At 40.2% G+C, this 14,940-nt stretch overlaps 1 protein-coding gene across 4 annotated transcripts in view; it reads left to right on the top strand.

Moving 5' to 3' along the window:
* The first annotated feature begins 1,700 nt into the window (after window positions 1–1,700).
* TENM1 (teneurin transmembrane protein 1) overlaps window positions 1,701–14,940 on the top strand; it is an 832,777-nt gene continuing 819,537 nt past the window's right edge. For 3 of the 4 annotated variants that reach the window (XM_030807128.1, XM_030807125.1, XM_030807127.1), the window contains exon 1: window positions 1,701–2,290. The gene's annotated coding sequence lies outside the window, so the exon portion shown is untranslated. Of the gene's footprint in view, window positions 2,295–14,940 lie in introns of all 4 variants that reach the window. The other variant, XM_030807126.1, reaches the window with a different exon arrangement.

The following is a 14,940-nucleotide window of genomic DNA, read 5'->3' as shown; positions in this document are numbered from 1 at the left end:
CCACCCAGGGAGAGGAACAGTTGGAAGCTCTGGTGTTCGCCCACCGCGCCAAGAGGAACTCTTCCCGGTAACTAGCACCAGCCACGACTCCAAGCATGCCTTATTGTAACCTCTAGCGGGTTCCCAACTCGGCAATAGCTTCTCGCTCTCCTGTCCCTGTTCTTGCGGAGGAAAATTTAAAACGTGCGTGCACATATACACATTCACACACGCCCTTCTTTCTTTACTTAAAAAAAAAATCAGTAAACGTCCTTCGCCCAAAGAATGTTCGACTCTTCACGCTCTCTTTTCTTTACCTAGAGGTCAGCAGTCCCTTGGGAGCATCGCTGCTCTGCGCGCCCCCTACCTGCCTACGGCTGGGGTGGCGCCGCGGGGCAGGAGGCTTGGGAATCCGCTAGACTCCTATTTCTCCAGTTGGTGCAGCTCCCCTGGCTCGGCACTTGGTATCTCCCACGGTCTTGCTCTCTGTGGGAAGCCGGAAAGAAGACTGCTGTGGGCGTCGCCGCCACCCCTCCCGGAATCAGAGCCTGCTCCTAGCGGGCATCTAAGCCTCCTACTTCAGACTCACATCTGGCCCAGCCAGACAGATGTTAGCCGCTGGAGAGTGCCTCCATGCGAAGCGCCCCAAGTCCCGAGCATGCCCAGTCGGACTCCTAAGGCTCCTGACGCGAGTTTCTGGGCGTGCAGATTCCGCTTCTCCGCTTTTTCGAGGAAGCTGAGGAGGGTTGGGAGGCAGGGACGGATCCAGGGCTTGGGGCAGCGCGCTGGGTTCGCCGGAGTACGTGCCCTGGTGCCAGGCCGGGTGAGGGGCGGAGCCGTTTAGGGAGCCCAGGAACCTGGGCGGCCAGGCAGGGCAGGATTCCTTAGCGCTCCCCTCGTCCCCCAACCACCTTCAGGTGGAAGTCGTTACTGCTGATGTGATGCGCCGCCAATAAGCTGCATGTGGCCAGCCGGCCTTGGAGCTCTGGGGTCACACTGTCAGCGGGGCGCAGTCGGCGGTGCACTCTCACCGACCGACGCACGAGAGCTTGTGGGTCGCTTACGCACCGCATTCACGGGCTTTTGGCTTTTCTGGAAGGCGGGGGAGAGGAGAATAAGAGAAGGAAACCAAACCATTTCTCTCCCCCCCGCCCTTTTTTTTTTGCCAAAGTTATACTGGCAAAAGACTTCGCATTCTAAGTCAGTCTTGAGGCTTTGAACATAGAAGCAGTGATTGTGCTCCTGTGTGTGTGTGCGTGCGTGTGTGCACGCGATGTTTGTGTATGTCATGACTAGGTAACATTGTCCCAGGCTGATCCTGGGGTTGACAAATACTCATCCGAACGCCCCACCCCACCCTCACCCTCAGGAGAAAGTAATTAAAAAAAAAACCAAAAACTAGTCGAGTGAGTCCCCTCGCCAGGCATCTACCCACTGTGGTAGGAAATCTAAATTTTGTTGATCCATATTTCCTTCCTCTGCTCCCATATCCAGCTTTCTTCTTCCCCTCTCCACCCTATAACACCCTGATCTTTCTCATTTTGACTTCCCTTCCTCTGCCCGATACCTGCTCCTTAAGCCCTTCTCCTCTTTCTCCTCCTCCTCCTCTCCCCCTCCTCCTCCCCCCACCTCCCTCCACCTCCCATCTCAGCTGCGGCTAAAACCTGGAGTCTTGGGGAAAAGGAGAAAAAAAAAAAACTCGGCTGGGAAGCTGTCAAACCGGGCATGCTCAGTAGATAGGGCAGGTTTTTTGGTCTCGAGTAGCGGAGAAACATTTTTTGCACCACCGCGACCAGCCTTAGAGCGCGGCGGCGGCGGCCACGGCAACATCAGCCCAGCCATCAGCTGTGCAGACGCCCAGCACCCGGGAGCGCGGCGAGCTTCGGCTCAGCCCGGAGTTCACCTCCGAGTGCCCCGGGGGCTGAGCTCACCCCTTCTGCTCTCTCACACACGAACACTCTCTTTCACTCACACACACACACACGTATTCACACTCTCTCGCACACACATAGGACCCTGGGCGCAAGCACCCTTCCGGCAGCAGTCGTCCGCTGGTGCAATAGTAGCTAGGTTCGGTTCCTGCCTCCGGCGGCCGCCGGTTTAGAGCACCGCCGCCAGCAGCCGGAGGAGAGCAATGCGGGGGCCAGAGCAGCAGCTCGAACAGTAATGTGGATTTACAGTCGTTTCCCGCAGCAGTCGGCCGAGACGCCCTAAGTCCCGGGCACTGGCAGCGCCCGGCGGAGCCGAGCACCTGGCGAGGGGGCGGGGGAACCGCACCTGGGGACGCCGCCGAAACTTGCGCTTGGAATAGGTAGGTGCGTTTCTCCTGGCTCCCACCCCATTCCTTCTCGCTCCCGCCCGCCACCCCCAACCTTCTACCCCAAGGACTACAGGCGAACTTCGCCCCGAGGCTGCAGGCGGCGGATGGCGGCTCCCGGCTGTGAGCGGCCGGTTGAGTCCGCTCTGGGACTCCTGCCCGAGGTGGCAGAGCCTCCGCATCCTTCTTCTCCCGGTCTCCGCCGGCCATGGGGCTCTGGACCATCTGGGGCAGAAGGGAGGTCGGCCTTGTTCGCAGTTCAAGCTTCCAGCGGGCCCTGGGGACGCTGCACTTCGAGGGCTCGCTGGGCTTCCCAGGCGGCACTTTTACCAACCAACTCCTTCAGTTCTGAGAGGGAGCCTCCTCGCCTCGGCTCTCGCGCAGAGCCCAGGCACTCTAACAAGTGGACCTGGGTGCTTGGGGTGAGGATGGGAGGCTCGGTCTAAAAAGAAAGAAAGGGGCGCTTCTCTGGCATCCCTCCCATCCTGGAGCGTTCGCCCGGGGCTCTGCCACTGGGGTCCAGGTCCTGCTGTCTCCGCAGAGAATATGCCCAAGGGCTAGGACGCACTTTAGTACCTGTTTGCTTCTGAATTTCTATTTGAGCCTCACTCAGGGAGCCCGGGTTCCCGAGGGAACTCCAGGACCTCCTAACCTACGCCGCTGTCGAGGGCCCCACCCGATGCGTCCTCCCTATACCTTTGTCAATCTTTGTCAAAAGAGACAGTCATTACAGCCCAGGCGGTGCTCCTGGACCGTCGGTGTTGACTTTAACCATGCGCTCCAATGTGCGGGTTTGTGTGTTTCCGCATTTCATCCGGAGACTTGGTGCCCGAGATTCAGCAAAGGCCAGCATATCTGCGAGCGCCAAGCACGCGCTAGGCAGGCTTGGGGAAATGTAACCTCACTTTCTTCCACTCCGTAACGGGAGGATTGCCAATTTAGTTTCAGGATGCTTTGCCTAGAGGCGGAGAAGGGGAGATTGTCAGCGCTACTTGGTGAGTGGATGTGTTTGCAGTCAGGAGTATATTTAAACATTTCAGTGAACCCGATGCAGTCAGTTGTTTACAATTGCGGAGACAGACGATCGCACTCCACTAGTAAATGTTTCCACGTCTGTGTCGCCACTGGGAGAGTAGGGGCGGGGGCGGGGGCTGGTTTGCAGCTCGTACTCGCCGTCGGCAGCTTCGGGTTGAGCAGATCTGCATCACTGCTACTGGCGATATGCTAATAGGGGTAGAAAAGCTCTACATCTCCAATAGGAAACAATTGGTCAGTAAACATCCTGAACTTAACTGTTTTTTTCCTGGGATACCAACCTGGAGGTGTTTTTGAGGTGGCCCAAAGAAATACAAAGAGAAGTTCTCAGTGCCACAGAAAGGAAATTAGTAGCCATTTGGTTTTAAAGACCAAAAGGAAACGAAACATCCCAGTGCACTCTAATAGGTACTGTTAGATTAGCGGTTAATTGATCGCGTTTGTGACAAGTAAGTGTCGCAGACAGCTTCCTTGAATTTTAGACTCTTGTTCTATGATTATAATTAACAAGCCAGGTAACAATGTACTGTGAGAATCAATTGCTACTCTTAACGTGTTTGAGGAGAACATGGCAAATGTCTGCTCTATTACATGTTTTTTTGGCTGAAATAGCCCAGTTCATCTTCCTAGTCCGAAGTCTTCTGATCTGGAGCAGTAGATACTCCAGTGTTACCAAGAAAGGGCAGAGTCTAGGAGAGAAAGGCTTAAAAAACAAAATTAATGAAAAGGCGATCCACAGCTTTAACTTCTGCTCCATGATTACCCAGCATCTGCCTGCTTGCCTCACCCCCGCTCCTTGCTCTTCATATCTGCAATGTGGGAAAAAATGAATTTTCATAAGGCATAGTAAGACCCTCAAAGTAAATAACTGGAGAAACAGAATCCCAATTTTGCCATTTTAGTTCAAGTTCATAACACTATTTTGTGATGCATTAAATAATTTACTATTGCAAAGTTGGGGTTTTTAAGGGTAATTAAAGGCTTTCAGGTATGACAAAATAATGTTGAAAACTTTTCATGATTAAACAAAGTCAAAATATGCATTTAAAAAGGGATCATGTAATTCCTAAAATAAATCCATGCTCTAAATATTATTTAAAAGTTTTCAGGTTGTTCCCCAGAATGTTTCTGAAAAACAGGTGTTTCTATAAAACAACTCTATGAAGATATGTTAACATTTTCATAATAAAACTAGTAGAGTCCAGTCCTGAGAACAATGTCAAATATACATAGCAGAAAAAAACCCACAAATATTTTTGCATACATGAAGTAGTATTTTCCATTAGGTTTAGGTTCCAATTATGAATTAGGGAGAGTCATGTCATTTGACAAAATATGCAGTGAGGCTAAAGAATGCTTTGTAGAATCATTGTGCTGTAAAGGTGATTAAGATTTCAAATACTCAAACGTATAGGTGTATTAAAATAAAATTGTATTATACATAACTATCATCACATTCAAAGGCCTAATTCAGTCTGAATACCCTAGAAGTCTCAGTGTTTCAATTCAGCTATTATATGTGTAAATAACACCGACATAATCATAGTTTCCCTCATAGTCATTGATCCTTTCTGATACCTTTACCAGAAAGATTCTTGCTGAAGCAGAACAGTCTAGCATTCAAGTTTATTCTATACGATATCACTTTAAATTGTCAAACTGCAAAACATTCCTGATATGTTGTTTCTGAAAACAGAAAACTTAGTGGAAATTTATTTTCTGTGACAGCCTTAAAAACTTGGAAGTAGTAAGAAATTTTAGTGTTAATTAATAAAACAAAAATTTTTCATATTCTATGTTAGAGATACACATTTGGAATCCATATAATTTTTGCTTGAAGCTTGCTTTTCCTAAGTCATTCAGTTTCAGATTTAAGTAAAGCTATCAAGTAGTTGGTATAGATTATGGTTAATAAATTCCCTATAGTTTCCCAAAACAAGTTAATTATTATTATTTATGCATTTATTTATTTACTTACTTATAAATGACCAGAGGTCAAAAGAAGACCAGTACTTTGAATAACTGACTCAGTGATTAATTTTTTTTTGACGAAAACAAATTTTCTTATAGTACTCATATTCTCTCTCTCTCTCTCTCTCACACACACACACACACACACACACACACGCATGGAAGCAATTGCTTGTGAATGCCTTGAATCAGATATAAAACATGTACAATAGCTTTATTAAAATTATATATATTTGTTAAATTGCTGTGGATTTTAACCTCAAAATTAATAATCCATGCATACTTAAAAAGCTTCCCATCAGTTAACATTTAGAAGAAAGGTTTAAACTGGATTCCTAGTATGACTACAGGCAGATGAAAAATATTGTAAGGTACAAAATTTAGCAATTCTGACCAACAGCATATACCCACGACTGGAAGTGTAACTGCTGATTATAAAAATTAAAAGGAATCAAATTTCAGAAATGCTCACATATACCACAATTTCTTTAAATCATCTACAGATTCTGCGTATTAGATTAAATCACTATTTTGAATGGAGATTGCTATTATTTTTCCTTCCCCTAAAAGGTAAAAATATTCTGAATCCTGGCTTAATATATTATTTTTATTCCTGTTTTCCATTGATTTTTTTTTAGAACAGAGGAAAGTAAATATCAAATATAACCAGCTAGAACCATGCTTAGTTTGAGCAGGTGAATGCTATAAAAGGCTTCACACAGCTTTTGATTATTCTTAACAACCTTGATGACCAACCATAGGTGTCTGTTAAGTATTCAGTGCTCTGTTATGGCAATTTATATAATGTATAGAGATTTTGTAGTTTGCTAGACGTGCTGTGGTACAATTTAGCAAGACCAGCAAAATTGCTTACATTTGGAACCCATGAAAAATAGGGCTGAGGAAATTGGAATATGATGGCATAGACTGAAAATTATTATATAACAATATTTATATCAATTTCAATGCTAACATTTCTGTATAGAAATTAAGCTAATTTTAATTTGAAAAGTAAATATTTTTACAGGTGACCTGGATCCCTAATATTTTAAAATAGTAACCCAGAGTCTAATAAATGAAGTCTATTAGATTTTTATGTAACTTCAGGACCCATTTCAAGGCCTGGAAGTATAATCTTGGATAATTTACAACTTAAAAAATTATTCTAAATTGTACTTCCTGTCCGAGCCTCCACTTTAGGTAAACAATAGCATATGGTGAAACATGCATATATGCCAACTAACCACTACCTCTTGGATGATGTTTTTAATGTGATGTAATGATTCTGAAATATTGGATTCTCCACCCCCGCTCTATTCTAACTGTAAGAGTGGAGAAGCTAATTGGAAAATGGACACATAAAAACATGTTAAAAATCTCTTTTCACATGGGTGGTTAATCCCCTATGAAGTTCTTACCTGGGAGCCTTTATATTTCTGTTTATGGTAGATATGTGCCAAGGTTAATATTTTTTCTCTGGGTGCTTATGACAAATTTCTATGACTGAATCTAGGTGACACCCAAATATGTGACTGCACCATTCTGTTAACCATCCAACTGTTTGGGGCGACAAACATCTGGTTGTTTGAGAAAATTGTTTACTTAGTTTCTGGGTGTTTTGGAGTCACTTAACAGGCCGATGACCCTTAATATCCATGTCAAAAGAGAAAGAAAAAATAAAACACTTTAAAATACATGTAAAATATCTTAAACACTCTTGGGTTACTATAAAATGCCCAATGAACTAAATGCCATCGTGAATCTACAGCCTTCTATAAAATGTATAAGGAGATGTTGCTTGCATTCTCCAACAATTACAGAAACAGAAACACACTGACCTTTTCAGCAAGCCAGGAAATTAAAAACTTTAAGTTCAGTTCTACACTCTACTCCCCTTTCCCTGCCCCCACCCCTGCCCCCTGTACTGATTCATCAGTTTAAAGAAATTGACTTAAGGGGCTTGATACAGTGGCTTCTTAAAATTTCCTGTACCTCATTTTCCACTGATTGTGCTACTGCCATGGAAACTAGATGGGACAGACAGCTGGGAGTCACTAATTCAGAATGGGAATCTGCTTGTTAATTTAATTTCATGCCAGCCTGTTGGTCCCTGAAAGTAACTGTAAAAGGCTGGGGAATTGAATTTGCTAGAAATAAATGATTAAGCCGAACGAAAAATCAGTGCCATCTCTGTCATTTTCCTGAAAATCTTACTACAACCCTCTTTGTCCCTACTCAAGCAATTTTTAAAAAATAATCACAGAAAGAGAAGTTTGATTTGTGCATTCCTATTGGTATGTATGTATTCTATGGAGCATTTTTTGTTCCAATAGAACATTCACAGCTGTAAAATAGTTTCATAATAGCTATTACATTGAAAAAATATGTTCTTTCAAATTATGATTTTGTAGACTTTGAAGAAGCCTAGTTAGTGATGATAGGAAAACAATATAAATGATGCTTGAATTTTCCAGTAGAATTGGTTATTTTTCCTTTTCAAATAAAAAAAGTCTTATTACAATATCTATGCCCCACTTTTATTACAGAGACCAAATGCATTTGAATACATTTATTTGAAATTTGTTAAACAGTCATTTTACCAGTCACCAGAAAGCATACTGATTGTTTTAATTTTATTCGACTAAGTTGTAAATTAATAAGTAGTCAACAATGAGGAAATTGCCTTTTAACGTTTCTCGTATTCTGTTTTAATGTTTTTGTGGCTGATTATGAGTTATGAAATTAAATTTTGGAATCATAATCTCTATGATGAGCTGAATTGCAATCCATGTCAAGTCTTTTGCAATACTGGCTAAAGTCCTGAGAAACTAGTATTATTTTTCTGTCAATTTGTAGCTGTAAGCAAATTTCTATATTAAGACTGAGAGAAGATCTTTGGTAAGGAAACAAAGAATGGAAAGATATATAAAGGTCAGAAGGTATTTTTCTGTTTTAAGGTTAATAAAATTTCAAAATATATATGTTCAAGGTAGAATTATTCATGATAGAATGAAGTAGTTATTTAAAAGTTTAGGAAAACTAATATCCTCATTTTTACAGTTTAGGGAATACTGAGAATATCAGTATCCAGTTGTTGAGTGTTGAATTACGTGTATTTTATTCTTTGGTTTATTTTTTGTTACTTGGACTATATCTGTGTGATACTAAAATCTGACTAAAACTTAAAAAAATTGGGACAATTATCACAGAACTTGTAGAATTCATAATATCGGTATCTTCTTTGTCATGTCGATTTCCTCTAACCTTTCAGCAGATGCTTGCATTTGGATGAACAATGGAAAAAGTCATTCATTCACCTGGATGGTTCCAGCTTCCACTGTTTACTCAAATCCTCAGTTTTTATGGTTCTATAGCCTCGGTTTCCCTTTTGAAATCACCATATATTTATTTTTCAATTGTTTTTCTATTTAGATGAAAGGTATTGTAAGTATTCAGGATGCTGATGCATATTATACATATATATGTAACTTTCAGTAGAATTTCTATACGGTTATATTAAAGGAAATCCACTTTCATTTTAACGTTTTAATGTTTGGAATCGATTTGGTGTTTTTAGTTGCCTGTATGAATGATGGTTTTTAAACAGCCAAAACAAAAGTACATGGCTATCAGTTTGCATACTTCTGGGTCAATCTGATCACTGGCTAAGGTCAAAGAGAAAATTTCCCAGTTGCATGGTTTTGCATAATTGGTGGATTCCAAGTGTGTATATTACCTCTAATGTTTCTATCTGGTTTAGACACCTGTCAAAGAGAAGGTGCCAGATTAGATGGACAATTGGTTTATTAGATATTGCAATCCCTATGTCCCAGCTGCATACAGACATTTTAAGAAAACTCTTCAGTTGTTCAGAGAAATTAGAAAGAGATACTGCAGATGGCTGATCTCAATAATCCAGGTTTTTTCAGGTACATTTAAAATTAAATGTCCTAGAGATGATTAATTCAGGAAAGTTATTGATAATGAACTCATCTTATGCTACACATCCTTTGCACCTATGATGATACCTTATTAAAGGTGTTTCAATTTTGCTAATTACCACCTGTGTTTAAATATAGAGGTGTATAAATACACTATAACTACACAGTGGCTGGAAGCCTTCTCAACCTAAAATTTTGGTACTGTTTTTAGCTTACTCAATTCCTATCAACAAAATGTTTGTGGTCAACATTTTGAGTTTATACTCTGTGCCTTATCCCCCTCCTGCTTTTAACATTAATGATTTTCTTTTTTAAAGCTGCTCTGCTTAATTGTAAGCATTTGATTGATACTGATGTGTGATCTGTTCTATTAAGTAGCCCAGATATGTGTTTGTGTTTATGTGTGTGGGGCTGACATTTTTTAAATGAATATTTATGAAAACATACATACATTGTGGACAAGGATTTCATAAGCATCATTTACAGACACATATAAATACGCCACTTATTTGCTTACTGTATACTTCAAATGAATATGTATTTGTGACTGTGACTCATTATACGCTTAAAGCTTTAAGTAATGTAGGAAAGCATTTTCAGAATTGTGAAGCAAGTCAAAAAAAAGAAACTTTTTTGGGGAAGATAGTATTAATTTCACTAATGAGATCTAGTGACCGCTCAGGGAGAAGAACAGTACAGTTGATTGGCCAATTAATATTTATTGCTTAGACTTGAGAATAATCTTACATTTTAAATTATCAATAAAATCATTCTAATTCCTTCCTTCCTTCCTTCCTTCTTTCCTTCCTTCTTTTTTTTTTCTCTTTTTAAACTACTTTTAAGATTTGGGTTGGTATACAGTTTTAAGAGAAAGAAAATAGGCTTTAGGACACTCACTAAAATATTGGGAGTGATTACTCTTTTTATTCTTCTGATTCTGGCCAATTCTTTATATATGTTCTAGATAATTATAAGCATAATATGAGATATTATTTATATTTTTTTCAGTTCGTACCTTCTTTCAGTTGTCTTGGGTAGGGGCTATGATGTCACACTGCTTTACTGGGTTGGTATTTATTATAGATGTACTCTGTTCGTGTATTCATATGCTGCTAGTACATTTGTGATATATCTTTCCTGTTTAGTCTAATAAAATCTCAACACTTAGGTGTGACACCATTTATTTTTGGTTTGGAATTCATGAAGTGTCAACATAAGGATGCTACATTTTCTTCATTGTTTTGTTCTTTCCCTATTTGAGATACTGCTTTGATGAAACATTGGACAACTTGTGAAAGTGAGGTAATTTTAATGTAAACAATTAGAATTCAGTGCAAGGGAAGTATTTTAACCGGTAATTTAACATGGAAGAGAGAAAATTTTTAACAATTTACTTCTGTAAAACATGGAATAAAGTATCCTTAAGAAAATGTGTAAAACAGCAGTAGACATAGTGAGAGAACAGTGGTCCTAGATATTTAGCAAAATACTTGGAACTGCTTTACTATTGAAAGGGAAAAAAATTAACATTTACACTGATAATCTGTGACAATGGGTCTTGAAGGCTCCTGTTTTCCACAGAGGCCCTCCAGGTCTCGTGCACTGGTCTCTCCTTTTACTGAAAACTTCAGTATTACTTAGTTTTGGTTATATATCATAAAACAATTTTTATGAAGGAAAATTTTCATTTGCTCATTCTTCCATTCATTCATTTACTAATTTATCAAACCTTCCTCAATGCCTCTGTTTACCTGGTGCTACAGAGACATTAAAAAATCATCTTTGGGAGACATATATAAGCATACTCTGGTCATATAACAAATGCTACAGTAGAGGAATAATTAGAATGCTCTGGAAACTCAAAGGTTGAAATAGTTTTATAAATAATCAGTTATTTGAATTGATTCTTAAAGAGTGTCTAGGATTTTTTTAGTCAGAATATGGAGAATAACATTCCACATGACCTTAGGGCTGTGAAAGAACACAAGGTTAAATTAGCAATGGGGAATACCAATTTAGGACAAGGGAGTGCCATTTTATTTCCTATCCGAGCCTGGAGAACAGAGGTCAGGAATAACGTCTTATTTTATTTCCATTTATGTGTCTGACATACAGAAGAGGCTTAGTACACATTTGTTGAGTGAATGAATGGGTTGGTATTTTGCTGCATGGAGATAATCCTAGAAAATGGTGTTTTTCCTGAGGTTTATCCAAAATTAAGCAGTGTGCTATGTTGTAGCAGCGTCAACTGAACGAGATAAGGGGTTTTAAAGTGAGGGCAAGGTGAATCAACCTTGTTTTAGAAAGACATCACCAGTATGGAGAAAGGATTGAAGCAGATTAAGAGTATAGTAGCAGTGAGACCAATAAAGAGGCAGTACTGCAACTGTGACCAATTATGAGGACATGAACCAAGGCAGTGACAGTAAGGATGGAGAGGAGTGGACAAATTTGAGAACCACTCATAAGGTTGAATCAATGATTCTTAGAAATTGATTAAATTTAGTGTGTGAGGAAGTGTGAGGAAGAAGGAGGGAGTGACTCTGAGGCTTTCGTCTTGGGAAACTAGGTAATGCCATGAAGCAGAATAGGGAATACAGAAGAAAAAGTTGGTTTTAGTGGGGATAATGCAGTCAGGTTTGGACTTACTCAATGTGAGACACCAGCTAGATATCCAGATGGAGATGGATTGTGCCAGATGGAAATTACAGATCTGGCTGGGTGCAGTGGTTCCTGCCTGTAATCCTAGCAGCTTAGGAGGCCAAGGAAGGAGGATTACTTGAGCACAGGAGTTCGAGACAAGCTTGGGCAACATAGTGAGACCCCATCTCTTTTTAAAAAAAAAAATTAACTGGGCGTGGTGATACATCTCTTTAGTCCCAGCTACTCAGCACTCTGAGGTGGGAGGATTGCTTGCTTGTGCCTGGGATGTTGAGACTGCAAGTGAGCCATGATTGCACCACTGCACTCCAGTCTAAATGACAGAGCAAGAGCTTGTTCTAAAAAAATACAGATCTGAAGATAAAGTCTGGAATTAGAGATCTGGGTGTCATCAATCAACATAGTAGTTGAAATCATAGGGGCAGGTAGGTGAGCATAGCTAGAGAGTATATACAGTCATCTTTTGGTATCTGTGGGGACCGGGTTACAGGACCCCCCACCGTAGATACCAAAATCCACAGATAGTCACGTTCATGATATAAAATGGTATAGTATTTGCATATGACCTAAGTATATACTTTAAGTCATCTCTAGATTACTTAACAATACCTAATACACCAGATGCAAGGGTGTACATGCCTATAGTCCGAACTACTTGGGAGGCTGAGGCAGGAGGATCCTTTGGTCCCATGAGTTTGAGTCCAGCCTGGGCAACATAGCAAGACCCCATCTCTAAAAAAGAAAATCTAATACAACACCTACACATCACTTTATTCACATGGATTCAACAAAGTACTTGCTGTGCGGCAAATTCAAGTTTTGCTTTTGGGAACTTTGTGGAATTTTTTTCCGAATATTTTTGATTCACGTTTGATTACATCTACAGATGTGGAACTCATGGATACAGAAAGTTGACTGTATAGAGTAAAAAGAAGCAAAGATGAAATCTTGAGAAACACTGCATTTAAGAGTTTAGTGAAATAAGGGGAGCCTTCAAGAGAGAGGAAGTTAGAGTAAGATCAGAGAGGTACAAGCCATACAAGATAACAATAAAATAGAAGCTAAGGGAGGAAATAATTTTATAAATGCCACTTGGGCAAAGACATGAAAAAATAATTCACAAGAGAGGAAATAGAAACGGGAAATGGAAAAAAATGACTGAAAAATACCTCAACCTTCAGTAATCAACATAAATGGTATTCAGTGAATATAAAGTTTCTCTTATGCAAGGCAAATAAGTTCTAGAGATCTTTTGTCCAACATAGTGCCTTAAATAACAATACTGTATTGTACACTTACAATTTTAAGAGGGTAGATCTCATGTTAAAGGTTCTTACTACAGTTTGTATATACATGTATACATACAAATTAGAAACAATAAATGCTTGTTTATTTTAAAAATTAAAATAATGCTCAGTGCAATTTTTCAAGTCCCAAATGTTAGTCATTCTTGATTTCTCTTTTTTAACACCTGACACCCAACCAATTAACAAATGCTGACTCTGCCTTCAAACTATATTCTTTATCTGAATAATTTTCATCTCATTCATTACTAACACTCTAGAACAAACCACCATCATTTCTTACCTGGACTACTGAAACAGCCTTCTAATTGATATCCCTAGATCCATCTTTGTTCTCATATAGTTTTTCACACAGCAACCAGGATGATCATTTTATTTTATTTTATTTTATTTATTTTTTTTATTATTATACTTCAGGTTTTAGGGTACATGTGCACAATGTGCAGGTTTGTAACATATGTATCCATGTGCCGTGTTGGTTTGCTGTACCCATTAACTCGTCATTTAGCATTAGGTATATCTCCTAATGCTGTCCCTCCCCCCTCCCCCCAACCCACAACAGTCCCCGGAGTGTGATGTTCCCCTTCCTGTGTCCATGTGTTCTCATTGTTCAATTCCCACCTATGAGTCAGAACATGCGGTGTTTGGTTTTTTGTCCTTGTGATAGTTTACTGAGAATGATGGTTTCCAGTTTCATCCATGTCCCTACAAAGGACATGAACTCATCATTTTTTATGGCTGCATAGTATTCCATGGTGTATATGTGCCACATTTTCTTAATCCAGTCTATCATTGTTGGACATTTGGGTTGGTTCCAAGTCTTTGCTATTGTGAATAGTGCTGCAACAAACATACGTGTGCATGTGTCTTTATAGCAGCATGATTTATAGTCCTTTGGGTATATACCCAGTAATGAGATGGCTGGGTCAAATGGTATTTCTAGTTCTAGATCCCTGAGGAATCGCCACACTGACTTCCACAATGGTTGAACTAGTTTACAGTCCCACCAACAGTGTAAAAGTGTTCCTATTTCTCCACATCCTCTCCAGCACCTGTTGTTTCCTGACTTTTTAATGATGGCCATTCTAACTGGTGTGAGATGGTATCTCATTGTGGTTTTGATTTGCATTTCTCTGATGGCCAGTGATGATGAGCATTTTTGCATGTGTTTTTTGGCTGCATAAATGTCTTCTTTTGAGAAGTGTCTGTTCATGTCCTTCGCCCACTTTTTGATGGGGTTGTTTTTTTTTTTTTCTTGTAAATTTGTTTGAGTTCATTGTAGATTCTGGCTATTAGCCCTTTGTCAGATGAGTAGGTTGCAAAAATTTTCTCCCATTCTGTAGGTTGCCTGTTCACTCTGATGGTAGTTTCTTTTGCTGTGCAGAAGCTCTTTAGTTTAATTAGATCCCATTTGTCAATTTTGGCTTTTGTCGCCATTGCTTTTGGTGTTTTAGACATGAAGTCCTTGCCCACGCCTATGTCCTGGATGGTATTGCCTAGGCCTTCTTCTAGGGTTTTTATGGTTTTAGGTCTAACATGTAAGTCTTTAATCCATCTTGAATTAATTTTTGTATAAGGTGTAAGGAAGGGATCCAGTTTCAGCTATCTACATCTGGCTAGCCAGTTTTCCCAGCACCATTTATTAAATAGGGAATCCTTTCCCCATTGCTTGTTTTTGTCAGGTTTGTCAAAGATCAGATAGTTGTAGATATGCGGCATTATTTCTGAGGGC

This window comes from Nomascus leucogenys, chromosome X (assembly GCF_006542625.1).
Source record: "Nomascus leucogenys isolate Asia chromosome X, Asia_NLE_v1, whole genome shotgun sequence".
NCBI lineage: Eukaryota > Metazoa > Chordata > Mammalia > Primates > Hylobatidae > Nomascus > Nomascus leucogenys.
The sequence above is the reverse complement of the archived record's forward strand: the minus strand, read 5'-3'. Positions and strand labels throughout refer to the sequence as shown.